The following is a 17,050-nucleotide window of genomic DNA, read 5'->3' as shown; positions in this document are numbered from 1 at the left end:
TTCCATTGATCTATATTTCTGTTTCTGTTCCAGTACCATACTGTTTTGATTACTGTAGCTTTGTGATATAGTCTAAAGTCCGGGAGCCTGATTCCTCCAGCTCCATTTTTCTTTTTCAAGATTGCTTTGGTTATTCGGGGTCTTTTGTGTTTCCATACAAATTGTGCAATTTTTTCTAGTTTTGAGAAAAATGTCATTGGTAGTTTGATAGGGATTGCACTGAATCTGTACATTGCTTTGGGTAGTATAGTCATTTTCACAATGCTGATTCTTCCAATCCAAGAACATGGTATATCTCTCCATCTGTTTGGATCATCTTTAATTTCTTTCATCAGTGTCTTATAGTTTTCTGCATACAGGTCTTTTGTCTCCTTAGGTAGCTTTATTCCTAGGTATTTTATTCTTTTTGTTGCAGTGGTAAATGGGAGTGTTTCCATAATTTCCATTTCAGATTTTTCATCATTAGTGTATAGGAATGCAAGAGATTTCTGTGCATTAATTTTGTATCCTGCTACTTTACCAGATTCATTGATTAGCTCTGGTAGTTTTCTGGTAGCATCTTTAGGATTCTCTATGTATAGTATCATGTCATCTGCAAACAGTGACAGTTTTACATCTTCTTTTCCGATTTGGATTCTTTTATTTCTTCTTCTTGTCTGATTGTCATGGCTAAAACTTCCAAAACTATGTTGAATAGTAGTGGTGAGAGTGGACAACCTTGTCTTGTTCCTACTCTTAGTGGAAATGGTTTCAGTTTTTCACCATTGAGAACGATGTTCCTGTGGGTTTGTCATATATGGCCTTTATTATGTTGAGGTAGATTCCCTCTATGGCTACTTTCTGGAGGGTTTTCATCAAAAATGGGTGTTGAATTTTGTCAAAAGCTTGTTCTGCACCTATTGAGATGATCATATGGTTTTTATCCTTCAGTTTGTTAATATGGTGTATCACACTGATTGATTTGTGTATATTGAAGAATCCTTGCATTCCTGAGATAAACTCCACTTGATCATGGTGTATGATCCTTTCAATGTGCTGTTGGATTCTGTTTGCTAGCATTTTGTTGAGGATTTTTGCATCTATGTTCACCAGAGATATTGGCCTGTAGTTTTCTTTCTTTGTGACATCTTTGTCTGGTTTTGGTATCAGGGTGATGGTGGCCTTGTAGAATCAGTTTGGGAGTGTTCCTCTCTCTGCTATATTTTGGAAGAGTTTGCGAAGGATAGGTGTTCGCTCTTCTCTAAATGTTTAATAGAATTTGCCTGTGAAGCCATCTGGTCCTGGGTTTTTTTGTTTGTTGGAAGATTTTTAATCACAGTTTCAATTTCAGTGCTTGTGATTGGTCTGTTTATATTTTCTATTTCTTCCTGGTTCAGGCCTGGAAGGTTGTGCTTTTCTAAGAATTTGTCCATTTCTTCCAGGTTGTCCATTTTATTGGCATATAGTTGCTTCTAGTAATCTCTCATGATCTTTTGTATTTCTGCAGTGTCAGTTGTTACTTCTCCTTTTTCATTTCTAATTCTCTTGATTTGAGTCTTCTCCCTTTTTTCTTGATGAGTCTGGCTAATGGTTTATCAATTTTGTTTATCTTCTCAAAGAACCAGCTTTTAGTTTTATTGATCTTTGCTACTGTTTCCTTCATTTCTTTTTCATTAATTTCTAATCTGATCTTTATGATTTCTTTCCTTCTGCTAACTTTGGGTTTTTTTTGTTCTTCTTTCTCTAATTGCTTTAGGTGTAAGGTTAGGTTGTTTATTTGAGATTTTTCTTGCTTCTTTTTTTTTTTTTTTTAATTAATTTATTTATGGCTGTGTTGGGTCTTCGTTTCTGTGCGAGGGCTTTCTCTAGTTGTGGCAAGCGGAGGTCACTCTTCATCGCAGTGCGCGGGCCTCTCACTATCACGGCCTCTCTTGTTGTGGAGCACAGGCTCCAGACGCGCAGGCTCAGTAATTGTGGCTCACGGGCCCAGCTGCTCTGCGGCATGTGGGATCTTCCCAGACCAGGGCTCGAACCCGTGTCCCCTGCATTGGCGGCAGATTCTCAACCACTGCGCCACCAGGGAAGCCCTTTTCTTGCTTCTTGAGGTAGGATTGTATTGCTATAAACTTCTCTTAGAACTGCTTTTGTTGCATCCCATAGGTTTTGGGTCGTCGTGTTTTAATTGTCATTTGTTTCTAGGTATTTTTTGATTTCCTCTTTGATTTCTTCAGTGATCTCTTGGTTATTTAGTAGCGTATTGTTTAGCCTCCATGTGTTTGTATTTTTTACAGTTTTTTTTTCCTGTAATTGATATCTAGTCTCATAGTGTTGTGGTCGGAAAAGATACTTGATATGATTTCAATTTTCTTAAATTTACCAAGGCTTGATTTGTGACCCAAGATATGATCTATCCTAGAGAATGTTCCATGAGCACTTGAGAAGAAAGTGTATTCTGTTGTTTTTGGATGGAATGTCCTATAAATATCAATTAAGTCCATCTTGTTTAATGTATCATTTAAAGTTTATGTTTCTTTATTTATTTTCATTTTGGATGATCTGTCCATTGGTGAAAGTGGGGTGTTAAAACCCCTACTATGATTGTGTTACTGTCAATTTCCCCTTTTATGGCTGTTAGCATTTGCCTTATATATTGAGGTGCTCCTATGTTGGGTGCATAAATATTTACAATTGTTATATCTCCTTCTTGGATTGATCCCTTGATCATTACGTAGTGTCCTTCGTTGTCTCTTGTAATAGTCTTTATTTTAAAGTCTATTTTTTCTGATATGAGAATTGCTACTCCAGCTTTCTTTTGATTTCCATTTGCATGGAATATGTTTTTCCATCCCCTCACTTTCAGTCTGTAGGTGTCCCTAGGTCTGAAGTGGGTCTCTTGTGACAGCATATGTACGGGTCTTGTTTTGCATCCATCCAGCCAGGCTATGTCTTTTGGTTGGAGCATTTAATCCATTTACATTTAAGGTAATTATCGATATGTATGTTCCTATTACCATTTTTTAGTTGTTTTGGGTTTGTTTTTTTAGGTTGTTTCTTTCTCTTGTGTTTCCTTTAGCATTTGTTGTAAAGCTGGTTTTGTGGTGCTGAATTCTCTTAACTTTTGCTTGTCTGTAAAGGTTTTAATTTCTCCGTCGAATCTGAATGAGATCTTTGCTGCATAGAGTAATCTTGGTTGTAGGTTTTTCCCTTTCATCACTTTAAATATGGCCTGTCATTCCCTTCTGACTTGCAGAGTTTCTGCTGAAAGATCAGCTGTTAACCTTACGGGGATTCCCTTGTAAGTTATTTGTTGTTTTTCCCTTGTTGCTTTTAATATTTTTTGTGTTTAATTTTTGATTGTTTGATTAATATGTGTCTTGGCGTGTTTCTCCTTAGATTTATCCTGTATGGGACTCTCTGCACTTCCCAGACTAGATTGACTATTTCCTTTCCCATATTAGGGAAGTTTTCAATTATAATCTCTTCAAATATTTTCTCAATCCCTTTCTTTTTCTCTTCTTCTTCTGGGACCCCTATAATTCGAATGTTGGTGTGTTTAATGTTGTCCCAGAGGTCTCTGAGACTATCCTCAATTCTTTTCATTCTTTTTTCTTTATTTTGCTCTGTGGTAGTTATTTCCACTATTTTATCTTCCAGCTCACTTATCAGTTCTTCTGCCTCAGTTATTCTGCTATTGATTCCTTCTAGAGTATTTTTGATTTCAGTAATTGTGTTGTTCACCACTGTTTGTTTGCTCTTTAGTTCTTCTAGATCCTTGTTAAATATTTCTTGTGTTTTCTCCATTCTGTTTTGAGATTTTGGATCATCTTTACTATCATTACTCTGAATTCTTTTGCAGGTAGGTTGCCTATTTCTTCTTCATTTATTTGGTCTTGTAGGTTTTTACCTTGCTCCTTCCTCTGTAACATATTTTTTTGTCGTTTCATTTTGTTTGTTTGTTTTCTTGATGGGTGGTGCTGTATTCCTGTCTTACTGGTTGTTTGTTCTGAGACGTCCAGCCCTGCAGTTTGCAGGCAGTTGGATAGAGCCAGGTCTTTGTGCTAAGATGAGGACCTCCAGGAGGCCTCACTCCAATTAATATTCTCTGGGGTCTGAGGTTCTCTGTTAGTCCAGTGGTTTGGACTTGGAGCTCCCACCACAGGAGTTTGGGCCCGATCTCCGGCATGGGAACCAAGATACCGCAGGCTTCGTGGCGTGGTTAAAGAAAAGAAAAAATGGAGCAGTACAATATGAAAGAATAAAAAACAAAATAAAATCAGAAAGTTAAACAATATATTAGGAAAAATAAAATTATAATTGAACAACTGCAACAAGGCAAAGAAAACCACAACAGAAAAAGGAAAAAAAAAGGGGGGGGGGGAGGCACAAGCCAAAAGGAGCGAACAATAACAAAGTATAAAGAATAAAGTAAAATTAGAACCATAAAAGATTCATTAGGGAAAATAAAAATATAAAATAATCAACAATAATGAATCAACAAGGTAAAACAGAACCCCAATCTAAAAGAGGAAAAAAAAAAAAAAAAAAAAGCCTTGGCTATGGGGGCAGAGTTTAGGTGGGGGTGGAACTTAAGCAAGGGCAGGACCTAGGTGGGTGAGGGGGTTACGTTTGAGCGTGGGGCAGGGCCTAGGCTCAGGACCCGCTAGCCAGAAAAGGCCCTGGGGGCGGTGCCTAAGCGGTGTGACTGTTCAAGCGTGGGGTGGAGCCTCTGCTTAGGACCTGCTCGAAAGGGGAGAGGCGGCACGTGCAAAGGAGGGCCTCCAGAGTGTGGAGTTCCTAGGGCCCTGCGTGAGGGTGTGTGGGTGGGGTTTAGGCCCAGCTCATTGGAAGGGGTCTCAGAGGAGGTCTCTGAGGGTAGAGGTGGGGCCCTGGGTGGGGGGGAAGGGCGGGGCTTGGGCTCTGCACGGCAGGAGGGAGGCTCCGAGGGCAGAGGATGAGGCCCGGGAGCCCAGCAGGCGTCCTGGTGCCCAAGTGGACAGGGAAGGCCCTGGCCTGGTTCCCTTCCGTTCCTTTGCGCCCCTTCCCCACCATCTCCCCCGTCGTCGCTGGACCCCTAACCATGGGTGGGTCCCACTGCTGTAGGAACCCCCCCCTCCCCTAGCCACACCTCAGGGGTGCCATCCCAGAAGTCTGGACTTTACTTTTGCTCCCCCTTTCCTCCCTCCCACTCCCTCAGGACCCGTGCAGCTGGAGGGGCCCTCGGTGGGCAGAGGATCAGGCCCGGGATCTCAGCAGGCTCCCGGGGGCCCAAGTGGGCAGGGGAAACCTGGCCACGCTCCCTTTTGATCCTCTGCCCTCCCAGTGGTTCCCCAATTTCCCTCTTCGGGTGTGGGATCCCTTCCCCTCCCCCCAGCCACCCCTCAGGGGCGCCAGTCCTGTCCCACCTCCACTTCTCCTCCCCCTTCACTCCCCCCATGCCCCCCGTCCTACCCGGTCGCTGGGGGTTCCTCCCATCCCCTTAGGTGTCCGTGGTCCCCCACCGGTTCCTGCTAGGTGCCCTAGTTGTGAGGAGACACGAATTCCGCGTCCTCCTAGTATTCCATCTTGACTCTGCCCACCCTTCTCTTTTATATACTTTTCTGTGTTTTCTACAATAAACATATATTCCTTTTATATTAATAAAACAATGTGAAATCAGTTGTGCCCCCATAAACCCCCTTATCTCCCAGTCCTAGCTCTACCCGCCTTACATACACAGCCAACCTAGGAAAGCAGAGAAATCAGTTACTTGATTCCCTATTGTAGTTATTAACTTATACAGAGATCCCTGGTTTGCTAATTCAGCTACAAATTTACATTTGCCCACAGGCATTAAAGTAAAAAAAAAAAAAAAAAAAGTAGGCCAATTCTAAAATAAATTGTCTGGTAGGCAATTAAAAACTTGATAAAAATTGAAGGGATGAGAGAATCAGAACACTACAGGTTAAATCCTATTATAACAAATTTCATATGATTGTTTCTATTCTCCCATGAAGGAATTTTGAGTTGGATTCATGTTATATCAAACATTGATTAAAGCAACTGAAATATTTAAAATATATTGGACAATATATTTAAAATAATTGCAATAACAATTTTTATTTTGAAAGAAAAAACTGAAAGGGGGGAAAAAGCTGCATAATCTCCATAACTGTGGACTATGGGATGATGAAAGCTTCAAGATGCTTGAAATAACCAACTTGTGTAGTCATCAAATGCCTTGTGTGTTTTGTCAAACCATAAAAACTCAAATCATTTCTGCTGCTCTCAGAAGTTAGATCTATCACACAAGACTGTTTCCACTCTTTGAATGCAAATTTATAATCAATATCAACCATCCTATCAATGCTAAAACAGAATAAATGTTCTTCAAGTGTTACAGGGACTAACTACTATATTCACTACTAGAATCGAGTGAATTTGTGATAGCCTAAAATGTATTTGTTCATTCGATTAGCACAATCATGTTTTGATGACGCTCCGGTTAGGATGTCTTTCTTTAGGACTCCAAAATCATTAAGGTTTATGTATTCATAATCTAAGAGGCCTAAGTGAACAGGCTGGAGGGCCCCAGGAGCACTTAAAAGCTAGTTGGGAAGAAAAGTGCCTGCCTAAATAGCTTTTGTAGAGCAACGGACCGTGACTCTCCTTTGTGAGCTCAGATAAGCTTGGACTTCAGACCCTCGTAAACTCCCGCCAACCCAGACAACAATATCTGCCTCTGCGAGTTTCTAGCCTTGACCCCAACAGCCCATTCCATTGACCCTGTTCCTTTAGCGTGACTGTGTATTACAAAGGTTGTGCAGGAATGTTTCGTGCCCTACAGCCCAAAGCTCTCTTAACAGCCATGCTTGGGAGCAGCAATACAGACTTTGCACCAAATAATATCTGCAGGAAAAGAGGTGAGAAAAGGGAAGAGAGCCTCAGATTTGGAGGCATGACAGTGTGTACTTGGTAACGATGTACCATTTGCAAATAACAGCGCACACATGATGCTAAGAATCCAAATTGAGAAAAATCTTGTAACCCACAAAGGCCGAAAGATGAAAAATCAAGTCAATCACAAAAATAACCAGTGTATTTCTTCTACAACATTTTACTAAATCTCTACGCCATGTATTACTTTCTGTTTAATAAAAAAAGAAAAGAAAAATATTTTCTGGTTTTCCAATATAAAAAACCAACTTCAAAGGAGCTTTCTAAGTACCATAAGGTAATATTGTCACCCAGGCAATTTCAAAAGGCCTTTCAAACCACTCTCAGATAACTAATCTGTTATCTGGCAACTCTTATGAGAAAACACCTTTAAAGAGTCCATAAACAATCATTATCTTTAAACAGCATCCTTAAAAACTAAACCCCCCTGGATAACATAGATTTGTTTTTCAATTTTACCTCCCTCAGACTCTACTTCAGAAGTCCCTCTCAACCTTTTTAATTAAAAAAAAAAAAAAATTAAATCAAAAGCTAACAACAAAACAGGTATTACAACAGATTCTGTAAAAATTCACCTACCAAAAATGGGTTTGAAATAATATCCATGAATTCGGAGAAAAGGCAAAGAGACAGTAAAAGTATACAAACTTAATTGAGGAAAAATCTTTACATAATCATTTACTTTTCCATTTTAATTAAACTTGAATTCCAAACGATGCTGAGTTTATTAACAAGATAATTCTTTATAAGTCACTACTTAGCAGGTTCCATAAGAATTTTATGGTCTGTCAGTATCACATGGTGGAGAGTAATCTAAGAATTTAGTGAGTCAATAAAATAAAAGGCAATCACAATACACCCACACTGAGAACTCCTTTGCAGACTTGGAGCCTGGCTGGGGGGTGGGGGCAGGGTGTCAAGTTACTTTCAACAACACCAGTTAAGGCAAAAGCTTCAGCACTGAATATTCCATTTGCTCTTCAATCTACCTCATCCCGCCCCGGCCCTGAACAACCAACAGTCAGCTCCATTATGTAGAGTACATATTTCGAGAGTTGAAGTTAGAAATGTTGAGAGCTAGAAAATATTCACAGATCACTTAACTACTTATAAATGTCAGATAACCAAAATAAATTTTGAGTCACCAAAATTTACTATTTGCTAGAATGCTCTGTTTACGCCAGTAAGCTCTGTTGACTACATGCTATTTACAAGGCAGCCTCCACTTCCAAGCTAAGATCTCTACCAAAACACAATGTAAGGATTCCAGACTTCCAATGTCCTGAAACAAATGTCCTATTTAGGTTCAACATAAATGAGTGACAGTGTGTGTACACATATGTGAAGACGTGGAGGAAGAAATTAAGAAGAAATTCTTAATTCTGTTAAGAAGAAATTCCCCGGAATTCAACATGAGGGATTTGGAAATTCAGGAGGCAGTTCAATCTAGTATGAAGCATCGCATAAGTAAGAAGGTATCTGAAAACACGTATCTTAAAACTCTCCATATTCTTGAATAAAATATAACTTTAAGGTGGCAGAAATCAAACGATCTGAGAATTATAACCCAATTTTCGGCACTCTAAAGCTGGGTCATATTTTAATTTTTCTAGCAATATATTACTTTAATATTTACAAAAAAGGAAAGCTAATCAAGTAGCTTAACTCAGAATCTTGATAGTATACAGAGAAATATTTCTGTCAAAGAAGAAAATAGCCCTTCCTGGCTCTTTCTCCTCTGAAATTACACTGTTATTGACCTCTCCTCTTCTATAGAGGAGGTTTACCTGGAAGGCCAGAATGGCATTCACTGAATATGTGACTAATTCCCCCTGCATTAGCGTTAATGCAAATCTGGCAACTGCTACAGCCATTTACACTCACACCCTCTTTTACACAACTGCTATTACTTGTGCTAAAAACTCAGCTGTCACAGCTACATTTTTTTCTGAGTAATAATCCCTCTAGTAGAGTCACTGAAAGGCCACGGCAGAACAACCAAATGTAGAGGGCATTGAGGGTTGAATAAGCCCATTGTCTGCTTTGGAACAAGAGGTCTGTATTCATGATGAAACCAGAGTAAAAACTAAAGCAGAACAAATACTTAAAATTCAGAAACAAGTCAAAAAGTAGCTGAAAACCCACCCAAATTTTAAAACTACCATTTCTATGCTTGGTATCATTTTGTATGATTCCATTACAAAATAAAAATGTGGAGATGATATAAATTTATGAGGGCAGCCCTTTGATATAAGTAGTTGTTGTTTTTTTCAATTTCTCCTGAATATTTACAATGTCTTTTGGGGAAGTAGAATATTCTTCCTATTTTAAAAACCTCTAAAGTGAATTGGAGGTTAATCAACTTATTAAGCACTCAGTTTTACGCTTTGCCCAAAGATATAAATCATAGTAAAAGAATAATATTATTTTATACTTATATCTCTCTGTATAGTTTATTAAGCAGCTTCACCTAAATTACCTTCCTTAATCCTTATAACAACCCTGTGAAGTAGGAATGATTGGCCTATAATATAGATAAGAACCTTGGGACTCAGTGTAGAAGGTATTTGCCGTGTTTTCTGACTGGCCAGAACATTTTGAACACCCTTGATGCAGCTGAGTCATTTTTGGCTTTTGGGGTCCCACTTTCCCAAGATAGAACCTAGGAAACTCAGCTCTCCAGCCAACTTTGCAGCTAGGGTGATTTCAGCACCACTAATTAGATTCAAGATTGCAAAACTGGGATCCACATGTGAGCAACTGGATGAAGGGCGCTACATACTGGTGTGGATTCGATTTGCTTTTACTGGTCAGGATGGCAACAGAGGTGTCCAGGTTAGGGGGCCAATGCTGGTTGCAAGGCTGAGTTCCCAGAGCAGCACTACTGCTGGCAGTGCTTGCAATAAAACAGATTTCCTGGCAGCAGCGCAAACCACGGCATCCAGTGCTCAGGGGGGATAATCAGGGGACAACAGGTTCCTCTCTGGGCCAGTTCTCTGGCATGGTTTTGGACATTGTTCCTGAAATTTTAGCTGTGTGCCTAGTTCTTCAGCCCTCCCATGGAGGCTCTCTCCCACGAACTTCTCAATATCCTTTCAGTAAGCTTCATTTCTGCTTCAAGTGCATTTTCTGTTGCTTGCCATGAGGGACCCTGACTCTTTAGTGAAGTTGGCACACAACAATCATTCTCTTTGGAAAGTCTTCTCTGGGCAAGGAATCTTTAAGCTGAGTCCAAAGGGATACATGACATTCAGCCAAGCAAAACTGTGGGGAAAGTGGAATGGCAACCTAGGCAGAGGGTCTAGAGGTGCAAAGGTCCTGTGGTAGAAAAGATGACCAATGAGTCATGAATGGGATGGGAAAGAACCTGATGAAATGAGGCAAATAGATGCGCAGAGGCCAGTGCACAGGGCATGGTAGGTTTTGCTCACCTGTGGCCCTACATAATCAGATTAAAAAATGTCCTTACGTAGCCAAAATAAAAGCAGGCATAAGCAACAAATATTCAAAGTTTTACCCTGAGAAGCTTCAGAGTAAGACTAATTAGTACCCCAGATACAGAATGGGCTTTCAAACATGCAAAGACAGTGATCATCTTCCCCACATATATTTTCTTTTCCACATTAAAACCATCCCAGCTTCTTCAACTGTCCAAGTAATATCCCAGCCATAATAATCTAGTGGTGAACACAATGGATTTCGACTGAAAAAAACCTGGATTTGAGCCCTGATGCTAGACTTACTAGATGCACGATCTTAAGGAAATCACTCACATTGTCTGGGAAGGTTGCCCACATCCATAAAATAACAGATGATTCTGCTGCCCTTCATATCTCATAGAATTGTTTTAAGGTTCAAATGAGCCAAGAGATGCAGGAGCTCCATACAACACTAGGTATTGTTAGCAGGGAGTAACTGTAATGATGATACCAGTGGTCATTGTTGCTATAGTATGGTCTCCTAAAGGATAAAGAGGAATGTCAATATGCTGAAGTTCTCAACATTCCTAATGTGTCCAGAACTGAATATATTATAATGTTTTAAAAGTAATTTGTCACAAGATAAAAAAAAATTAACGATGTGAGGTGATGGATGTTAACTTACTTTGCTGATCATTTTGCAAAATGTACATCTATCAAATCATTACGTTGTACACCTTAGACTTATACAAGGTTACAGGTCAATTATATCTCAGTTAAACTGGGAGAAAAGAAGTCAGTGCTGATCAACATCAGCATGATGCTCTATCCTTTTTAGAGCCTCCTTACTAAGTAGTAATTTTCAGTGAAAAGTCGCTCAGAGAACAACATTGAAAATAAATGACCTGATAATAATAGTTGGGTAGTAAGAGTTTTCTATGTGTCAGATAATGTGCTAAGTGCTAATAAAAATTTTTAAATTACAATTAAAAAATTAAAGTAGTTTAACCAATGCAAGGTTACTTTGTGATGATTTATCTTTCTAATTCTAAACTATTTCAGGGTAAGTTGACATGATTTTTTTGGCTCTCATGGTTTTGACCTCAAATGAACTCACAATATAAAAGACATAAACACACTAGGATAACAGATTATTATAAGAGGCAAACCATCATTTTCAAAAGGACGTCTTTGTCTTAGTCATCTCTGTATCTCTGGGATCTAGTGCCAGTGCCTAAAACACATTAGTCAAGCAATAAATTTTTGATGACTGATTGAATACACATATGATGTACAAGCTGCCATATAAGAGCACAGAGTTTATGAAAATAAGTATTTTATTATAAAATAAAAATAAATCTTTTATACATATTAAATTAAAATGATATAAAAATTTATTATAAATATTAAAAATATTAATAGTGAAAGCTAACATTTATGAACACACTTACATGGTCCTAGACACTTTGCTTACTGCTTCACATGGATCAACTCAGGTAGTAACTAACGGCCAGGGGAGGCCTGGGAAGATGTCACAGGAGAAGTGATGAGTTTTTAAGGATGACTTGGCCATCACAATTAAAACAAGGTCATGTTTATCTTCTTCGCCTGCATCTAGCCAAATTGTTCCCCAATGTGAATTAAAGATTACTTGATAAATTACGAATTCTTAGAAATCAATCTAGTTTGGCCACATATGCAATCAAATCCATGATAACCAAGTTTAAAACAGTTCATTTAATTTTGAGTATACTTGACCACAGAACAGAATGGAGATGGTGGACTTTAAATATTATTAAATTAAATTACTTCTTTGCCTTCTACATTTTCACTAATCAAGGAGCTCACACTGTAAAGCCCAACAACAACAACTCTGGGACTCACAAGCTTAAAAGGAAACATCAGAGATCTGAGTAGACATTTTTCTAAAGACATACAGATGGCCTGCCGGTCCATGAAAAGATGCTCAACATCACTAATCATCAGGAAACGCAAGCCAAAACCACGAGATGCCACCTTACACCTGTCCGATGGCTATTATCAAAAAGACAAAAAATAACAAGTGTTGGTGAAGATGTGAAGAAAAAGGAACCCTTGTCCACTGTTTGTGGGAATGTAAATTGGTGCAGTCACTACGGAAAACAGTATGGACTTTCTTCAAAAAATTAAAACTAGAACTGCCTTGTGATCCAGCAATTCTACTTCTGAGTATTTATCTGAAGAAAATGAAAACACTAATTTGAAAAGATACATGCAACCCAATATTCACCACAGCATTATTGATAATAGCCAAGATATGGAAACAAGTGTCCATTGGTGAATGAATGCATAAAGAAAATGTGGTATATATACAATGGAATATTATTTAGCCATTAAAAAAAGAAATCTTGCCATTTGAGACAGCATGTATGGACATTTATGCTAAGTGAAATAAGTCAGAGAAAGACAAATACCATATGATCTCACTTATATGTGAAATCTTTAAAAAAAGAAAAAGAAAACAAACTCATAGACACAGAGAACAGACTGGTGGTTGGGAATGGGTGGGTGAGGAGAATGGGTGAAGGGAGTTACATGTCAATCGTACCTCAATAAAAAAAGAAGGGGGCCTCCCTGGTGGCGCAGTGGTTAGGAATCCGCCTGCTAATGCAGGGGACACGGGTTCGAGCCCTGGTTCAGGAAGATCCCACATGCTGCAGAGCAGCTAGGTCCTTGCGCCACAACTACTGAGCCTGCGCTCTAGAGCCAGTGCTCCAAGATGAGAGAGGCCACCACAATGAGAGGCCCGCGCACGGCAATGAAGAGTAGCCCCTGCTCACCGCAACTAAAAAGAAAGCCCACGCACAGCAACGAAGACCCAACGCAGCCAAAAATAAATTAAAAAAAAAAAAAAGAAATGTATTTCCAAAAAAATTTTTTAAAAAAAGAAGGAAATTTCACAGACTTGTCCAAGCCATTCCTGCAACATATGAAAATCCATCATATTAAGAAAAAAATATTAATAACTTACATGACATTCCACAGCCCACCTCAGAAGGACATTCCAATGTTTAACAACTCTCCCAATCAGACTGTGAGGAAAGCAATTTTGACCCGCAGTCAAAGACGTGGGCATAAGTTTCCAGATGGCAAAATCATCTGTAAGTTAAAAGAGAACATTCAGCCAATGCTTAAACATGGAAGTTGATGAGAGTATTAAGAAATGATAGCAAGACTAAGACAATGTCGGGAAGAGAAGCCGTTCCAGGAACTGTCTAATCCTATAAACTGATGCCCAACTATTCAAGTTTATTCAGAACCGAATCTGATCATGCCCTGATCTTCCCTTACATTTTAATTAAGATTAGTTGAGCATGTAAATGAGTCTTGAGCATAATATCCTAGGGTGAACAAGACTGGAAAGAATCAGAATTGGTCCAGCAGAGAAGGAAAAGTGGGGAAAGGCAATCCGTGGGGAGTCTTCGATCCTCAAAGTGAGGGCACCAGAAGGTGATTAAGGTTTGTGGCATTAAGAAGTCAGCTGGAAGTACTTTCCATTTAGATTCTTCCTTGGAAGGGTGCCCAATCATGATGAAGGCAAGGAAATGCTGCAAGTGTGAGCAAAACTTTTATATAAGCATTGTTTTCTTTCTCAATTCTAATCTGCTATCTTCCTATTTCTGCATCTGGATATCATGCCTTTGAACAATGAAAAACCTAGCGATACGGTCTTGATTCATAATTAACTTGTTAATGAGGATATCCCTGTATTATATTTTGCCTAACTTGTGCAAAACTTGTCATTCACCACTTTGCAATCTTTTTCATTCGTTTTCTTCCCTGTTTATTCTTTCACGGTTCCTTGTATATTGTGTTTAGGTGAATGTATGTGTGTATCAAATGTGTAGATACATGCAATCTAAACCAAATCTTATTCTAGTGATTTAAATTTAAGTAAGCACAATATTAAGTACCAGATCTGCAGACTACTGAACTGAAATATTTTTACTGTTTCAGTGTCCAGATTTTCACAATTACAATTGTTTTCAAACTTTAAATATCCTTAATTTTCCAGGATTTTCCCCCCAAGTCATCATTTCCTACTGTCAATATAGTTTTAAGCTTCATAAAAAGATCTATCTGTAAGTCACAGTCTCCTCTATCTGCAAATCAACATCATCCATAGGCCATTTATTTCTAAAAATAACTTCAGTTAATATTTATTTTATTCATCACTTTAGGTAGTTGAGCTAAAGTACAATACTCAGAGCCCAAAGTCTGCAATCTGCAGAGAACCAATTTTGTCTCCGTACAATTGCTTCCTGCCAGTGGACTGCGGGGTGGGGGTGGGGGGGGGACAGCCTTGGGAATTTAAATGACCGAGTTACCCAGGGAAAGCAACCTTATTTTTAGTAAGGGCGGGGGAGGGGAACGTTGATTTAATTTATTTTACTGCCTTCGAATCTACGTTGGAAAGGAGAAGCAAGAGTTGATTAATTAGCTTAGCAAATTCAGTAAGTTGTTTATTCAGTTGGGTGAATTAATGTTTCCCCGAATTTACTTTAGCTTTATTTTTTGCTTTCAAATCTATCCACTAGGTAAAATGTTAAAAGCCAAAAACCCTTCTGTCCTCCAGCTCTTGCAAATATCTTTTCACATGTTAATTTGATCTTTTTGTGATTGGAGGCAGACAGATTTCACAGTTTCACCCCCTCCTCTTCTATTCCGCCAACCCCAGCATATGGATAATACACATATAGATGACAGAAAATTACAGATAATAGAAAATTGACTACACTACTCTATCCTATTTTTTAGGCTTCTCAGTTTTTAGCATTTCTCTTTTCCTGCTGACTTTAGTTTAAAATTTTATTTCCACCCAATATTAAAACCTAAAGGGAAATAAAGGACAGCATATTTTAAGATCATCAGAAAAGAATTATGACAGCAAATTGCTTTATTAAAAAACAGTCGTTAAATGTCTCAAATTTTTGCTAGTTTTTCCTTCTTCCTTCTCTTAATGACCTGTCTTTCTTAGGAAGTTCCTTTCATCTGACTTGCTCCACAAAATTATTCCTGATTCATTCGTTACTGAGATTTACAGGAGTACAGCTGTTCAAACAAAGTGCTGGCCTATGAAAGCCTGGGAAAATTGGGGAAGATAATCAAATTAAAATTCCAGCTATACATTCTTTTAACAGAGCGCAATTTTGATTTTTTATATTTAAAACGTATTAAAAAGGGCAAGCTCTGTAGCATCGAAGACTACATTTTTCCATTTAATGACCGGGATGACATGTTCAGAAAAAAAAAACCTATTTATTCAGCAACACATCAAATGTGCTTTTCTAGAAGAGATTTTTTTTTTTTAATTAAAATAAATTGAAGATCCAAGAAAATAGGGGCTTGAGATCCTAGCAGTTGGAGACCACTGGAAAATTTCTGGCTCAAAATGCCAGGCATAAAATACGAGTGCTGGTGACCTGTACACAAGAGTGTTGGGGGGGTTCTGATAAACATCAGACACCACTGATTTTCAACCAGAGGTGGAACTGGAAGAGCTTTTAATCCAGAGGCTGCAAAATCACCTTCTCCGAGGAAGTTTACATCTCTCTAGTTCTGTGAAAATGAAAACGATTATAGGATCACAATCTCCTACGAGGCATATGCTCCTGGCCTTGAAGTTGAAAAGCAGAGACAGAAAAATCAAAATGGGAGTGCTTTCACGCTTCTGAATTTATTCCTCTCCTTTCTCATGCATCTATACATTGCCGGAGCTAGCAGAGAATGTAAAGGTTTCCTAGATCAATTTAATACTTTTTGAATTACACTGAAAAGAATGCCCACCCCCGTGTATAAGCATTATGTTTCCTACATCAAGAAAGAGCATCCTCTTCTTTCTAGCTGCCCAAGAACCCCACCTCCAGTCAGTCACCAAGTCCCATTTAAAATCTACCTCCTAAATATCTTCAGACTCCAGCCATGTTTCTGCATTCCTACAGCCTCTCACCCAGTTAGGGCTACTGTTATCTCCCAACCAGACTGCGGCAGAAACCTCCTAACTGGTCTGCCTTCAACTTTGCCTTACTCCATCCGTTCTTCACACCAGCTAAACCGATCTTTCTAGGAAGCAAATCTCCTATTGCCATTAGGATAAATTCCAGACACCTGAACATAGTTCAGATCACGACCGGGCTCTGAGCAATGCTCCAGTCCAATGTCTCTGCTTCCCGTCACGTTCCACAGTACAGCCAGGCTAAGTGCTTTTCATTCTCCCCAAACTCACACACACACACACACACACATACACACACACACACTCACACTGGGCTTTGGCGCATACTCCTACAAATGCCTGCAGCATCCCACTGTGCCATCTTCCCTCTTAAAATTTAACCTATAAGAGTAGCACTTAGTAGGTGCTCAATAAATACTTGCTATTGGATCAAGGAATGAACAGGGTGACAATGCTACTAGGTATATGACAAAGTGGAGTTTCTTGTTTTTTTTAAATTAAAATTACTTGTCAGACTCTGAATAGGGGGCCAGAACATGGAAATCCAGTTATGCAGGTTATACAAGTGCTGGATCTAACGTAGTTTCCTCACCCCACCAAGTGCAAGACAACCTAGATTCAGTATTTGATTGTTCTCTGTTGCTCCTATTTTATTTATACCACTGGCCACTACTCTTTGATGTCAGTCCCATACAAAGTCAGTTTAGAAAGGACAGCGCTGATT

At 39.0% G+C, this 17,050-nt stretch overlaps 1 protein-coding gene across 2 annotated transcripts in view; it reads right to left on the bottom strand.

Moving 5' to 3' along the window:
• Window positions 1-17,050, bottom strand: part of HDGFL1 (HDGF like 1) — a 730,488-nt gene that overhangs the window by 658,265 nt on the left and 55,173 nt on the right. For both annotated transcript variants that reach the window (XR_014251322.1, XM_082415287.1), the window contains exon 3: window positions 13,342-13,469. The gene's annotated coding sequence lies outside the window, so the exon portion shown is untranslated. The remainder of the gene's footprint in view (window positions 1-13,341; window positions 13,470-17,050) is intronic.

Source organism: Balaenoptera physalus (genome assembly GCF_965194825.1).
Source record: "Balaenoptera physalus genome assembly, chromosome: 11".
Classification (NCBI taxonomy): Eukaryota; Metazoa; Chordata; class Mammalia; order Artiodactyla; family Balaenopteridae; genus Balaenoptera; species Balaenoptera physalus.
The sequence above is the reverse complement of the archived record's forward strand: the minus strand, read 5'-3'. Positions and strand labels throughout refer to the sequence as shown.